Below are 4,741 nucleotides of genomic sequence, written 5' to 3'. Positions count from 1 at the left end.
CCAAAACTGAGTGCCATCAGGAGATCCACCAGTGGGGCCACAACTTCAGAAGACCTCCCACTGTGGCCCCCCAAGCACCAAGAATACAGAGCATCACTTGCCCCAGTCATAAGAACAGAAGAGAAGCCATGTTGGATCAGGCCAGTGGCCCATCCAGTCCAACACTTTGTGTCACACAGTGGCCAAAACCCAGGTGCCATCAGGAGGGCCACCAGCAGGGCCAGAACCCCAGAAGCCCTCCTGTTCTTGCCCTCCAAGCACCAAGTATACAGAGCATCCCTTCCCCAGACAGAGTGTCCCATGTATGCCTTGCGGCTAATAGCCACTCATGGACCTCTGCTCCAGATGTTTCTCCAGTCCCCTCTTGAAGCTGTCTATGCTGTAGCCACCACCACTTCCTGTAGCAAGTAATTCCACATGTGAATGACTCCACTTACTCTTTTTCCAGTGTGATATGCAGGCCACCACTTGGCAAAGCCCCCCCCCCAAGACAAAAGAAAACATGAACACCCCAGAATGACATCAGAAGTGATAACCACAATGTCCTCCAAGACCTCTACCTTTCCAGCCAGCATTGCTTCTGTACAGTATCCACAAAAGCTGTGAAGATCTTTACATTTGTTTCTAATCTGTGGTTTTGAACAATTGTGTCTTTAACATTCATGAGCTTGGGCAGAGTAAACAGCCGGATGACAGACAATTTACATCCGCCCTGCATTATGCGCTTGTTCTGCCTGTCTGACGGAGACGTCCTCTCGTTCCACCACACCTCCTCCCCCTAGTTAAATGGCACTTCAAAAGACAAGGCGCACTCGACTAGGAATTAATTTTGCATTCAGAGGCAGTCTTGGGATCAGCAAAGAGGGCCTCCTTGAGACACTGCAAACACACCCAGGAGAGTCCGCCTTTGATCTGCCCTCCGTGTTTTGCATAAGGTCTCCCGGACTGTCAAGAGAGTTCTCGGACAGACGCTTGGTAGGAAACAGGCAAGTTAATGTGAATGCAGAGACAATCCAAGCACTGTAAGTGCACTTCATTTTTTAAAAGAAATACCAGCACTGAGTAATTCTCAGGTTATATACAAAACATGGACAGCTGAACGCATGATACTAATCCCACATTCATCCAAGTACTAGTCCCTGATTTCATTTCTAAAGTGAATATGCATTGGCTCATTGCTACACACAGATGTACGTACAGGACCAGGAAAATAGAGCATCACTGCCCCAGACATAAGAACATAAAAGAAGCCATGTTGGATCAGGCCAGTGGCCCATCCAGTCTAATACTCTGTGTCACACAGTGGCCAAAAATACCAGGTGCCATCAGGAGGTCCACCAGCAGGGCCAGGAGGACTCCAGAAGTGCTCCCACTGTTGCCCCCCAAGGACCAGTAAAATACAGGGAGGCAGTGGGGCCCTTGGATGACCAAGGGGTAAAAGGAGTACTGAAGGATGATAGGGAAATGGCTGAGAAGCTAAATGCATTTTTTGCCTCCGTCTTCACTGTGGAAGATGAGAAGTGCTTGCCCACTCCAGAACCGCTGAGTTCGGGAGGGGTGTTGAAAGACCTGAGTCAGATTGAGGTGACGAGAGAGGAGGTCCTAAAACTGATAGACAACTTAAAAACTGATAAATCACCAGGCCCAGATGGCATACATCCAAGAGTTCTGAAAGAACTCAATTGTGAACTTGTGGATCTCCTGACAAAAATATGTAATCTCTCCTTAAAATCAGCCTCCATTCCTGAGGACTGGAAGGTAGCTAATGTCACTCCCATCTTTAAAAAGGGTTCCAGAGGAGATCCGGGAAATTACAGGCCAGTCAGTCTGACGTCGATACCGGGTAAATTGGTGGAAACCATTATTAAGGAAAGAATTAGTAGGCACATAGATGAACAAAACCTATTGAGGCAGACTCAACATGGGTTCTGTAAGGGAAGATCTTGTCTCACTAACCTGTTAATGTTCTTTGAGGGGGTGAACAAACATGTGGACAAGGGGGATCCAATAGATATTGTTTACCTTGACTTCCAGAAAGCTTTTGATAAAGTTCCTCATCAAAGGCTCCTAAGCAAGCTCAAAAATCATGGGATAAAAGGACAAGTCCTTTTATGGATCAAAAACTGGCTAATTAATAGAAAACAGAGAGTGAGTATAAATGGGCAGTTCTCCCAGTGGAGGGGTGTAAGCAGTGGGGTACCACAGGGATCAGTACTTGGTCCACTGCTTTTTAACTTGTTCATTAATGATTTGGAGTTGGGAGTAAGCAGTGAAGTGGCTAAATTTGCGGATGATACGAAGTTGTTCAGGGTGGTGAAAACCAGTGAGGATTGTGAGGCACTCCAAAGGGATCTGTCAAAGTTGGGCGAGTGGGCGTCAACATGGCAAATGGGGTTCAATGTGGCCAAGTGCAAGGTGATGCACATTGGAGCCAAAAATCCTAACTATAAATACACGTTGATGGGGTCTGAACTGGCAGAGACAGATCAAGAGAGAGATCTTGGAGTTGTAGTAGATAACTCACTGAAAATGTCGAGACAGTGTGTGACTGCAATAAAGAAGGCCAATGCTATGCTGGGGATTATTAGGAAGGGTATTGTAAACAGATCAGCCAATATCATAATGCCGCTATATAAATCAATGGTGCGACCTCATCTGGAATACTGTGTGCAATTCTGGTCACCACACCTTAAAAAGGATATTATAGCTTTGGAAAAAGTGCAGAAAAGAGCAACTCGAATGATAAAAGGGTTGGAACACTTTCCCTATGAGGAACGGTTAAGGCGCTTAGGGCTCTTTAGCTTGGAGAAACGACGACTGAGGGGTGACATGATTGAGGTTTATAAGATTATGCATGGGAAAGAGCAGGTAGAGAAAGAGGTACTTTTCTCCCTTTCTCACAATACAAGAACCCGTGGGCACTCCATGAAATTGCTGAGCGGTCGGGTTAGAACGGATAAAAGGAAGTACTTCTTCACCAATTTTCTCAGTGGAGGGTGGTAAGCAGTGGGGTACCGCAGGGATCAGTACTTGGTCCACTGCTTTTTAACTTGTTCATTCATGATTTGGAGTTTGGGAGTAAGCAGTGGATGGGCCTTTGGCCTGATCCAACATTGGCGTCTCTTATGTTCTTATGTTCTTATGTACACCATCACTGCCCCAGACATAAGAACATAAGAGATGCCAATGTAGGATCAGGCCAATGGCCCATCCAGTCCCACACTCTGTGTCACACAGTGGCCAAAAACACCAGGGGCCATCAGCTCCAGAAGCCCTCCCACTGTTGCCCTCCGAGCACCAAAGAGACAGAGCGTCACTGCCCTAGACAGAGTGTACCTTGTGGACAGCAGCCAGTGATGGCCCCCTGGTCCGTATGTCTATCCAATCCCTTCTTGAAGCTGTCTATACCTTTAGCCTCTGCCACCTCCTGTGGCAGTGAATTCCATGGGTTAATTCCTTCTTGGGTGAAGAACAATTTCCTTTGATCTGTTCAAAACCTCCTGCTCATTAATTTCATAGAGTGCCCACGGGCTCTTGTATAATGAGAAAGGGAGAAAAGAACTTCTTTCTCTACCTTCTTTGTCCTGTGCATAATTTTGTAAACCTCCGTCATGTCCCCATCTTCCCACACCCCTCCACTGTTTTTATTCACCCCGTGGTGTCTCATGGTGTCTGAAGAGAAGCCCCCTTGATTTACTTTCCATTAGATGACTTGTCAATCAAGTCTTGAACTGCTTCTCACAACACCTGATCCAAATATTGTAAATCAAATATTTCTGCAGGAAACAGAAACTTTGTGGCACAACTGATTAATGGCCAGGGGCAAAACCTATCAGGAAATATTGACACTCTGCTCCAAGTCCAGCGTTTGGGCCACAATTTATTTTCAACCTGCCAATGAGTTTGCACAGATTGATGAGGAAACAAAGATAGGAAGGGAAATTAAATGTGCAGTGCACATCCAGGCTGAAGACGGGGCCGGCATTCCGATGTTTCAACAGGCCACCATTTTTATCAACCACAGTTCGGTCCATTCCACTTTAGCGGGCTGTCCAAATGCAGGCTGCCCAAAAAACTTGCTTCTTTGCTTGCTTCTCACAACACAAGAACTCGTGGGCACTCCATGAACTTGCTGAGCAGTCAGGTTAGAACGGATAAAAGGAAGTCCTTCTTCACTCGAAGAGTGGTTAACACGTGGAATTCACTGCCACAGGAGCTGGTGGTAGCTACAAGCATGGACGGCTTCAAGACGGAACTGGATAAACATATGGAGCAGAGGTCCATCAGTGGCTATAAGCCACAAGGTATAGGTAGGAGCTCTCAGGCTGGGGCAAGGGATGCTCTGTATTCTTGGTGCTTGGGAGGGGGGGGCAAGAGTGGGAGGGCTCCTAGTGTCCCGGCCCCACTGATGGACCTCCTGATGGCACCTGGTATTTTTGGCCACTGTGACACAGAGTGTTGGACTGGATGGGCCATTGGCCTGATCCAGCATTCGCTTATCTCTTATGTTCTTAGGTCCTTAAGGTATAGATAGGAGCTCTCAGTCTGGGGCAAGGGATGCTCTGTATTCTTGGTGCTTGGGGGGGGGCAACAGTGGGAGGGTATTTTTGGAGTGTTGGACTGGATGGTCCATTGGCCTGATCCAACATTGGCTTCTTTTATGTTCTTAGGTCCTTAAGGTATAGATAGGAACTCTCAGTCTGGGGCAAGGGATGCTCTGTATTCTTGGTGCTTGGGGGGG

This window comes from Gekko japonicus, unplaced genomic scaffold (genome assembly GCF_001447785.1).
Source record: "Gekko japonicus isolate JY-2015 unplaced genomic scaffold, Gekko_japonicus_V1.1 scaffold3009, whole genome shotgun sequence".
NCBI classification, from domain to species: domain Eukaryota; kingdom Metazoa; phylum Chordata; class Lepidosauria; order Squamata; family Gekkonidae; genus Gekko; species Gekko japonicus.
The sequence above is the reverse complement of the archived record's forward strand: the minus strand, read 5'-3'. Positions refer to the sequence as shown.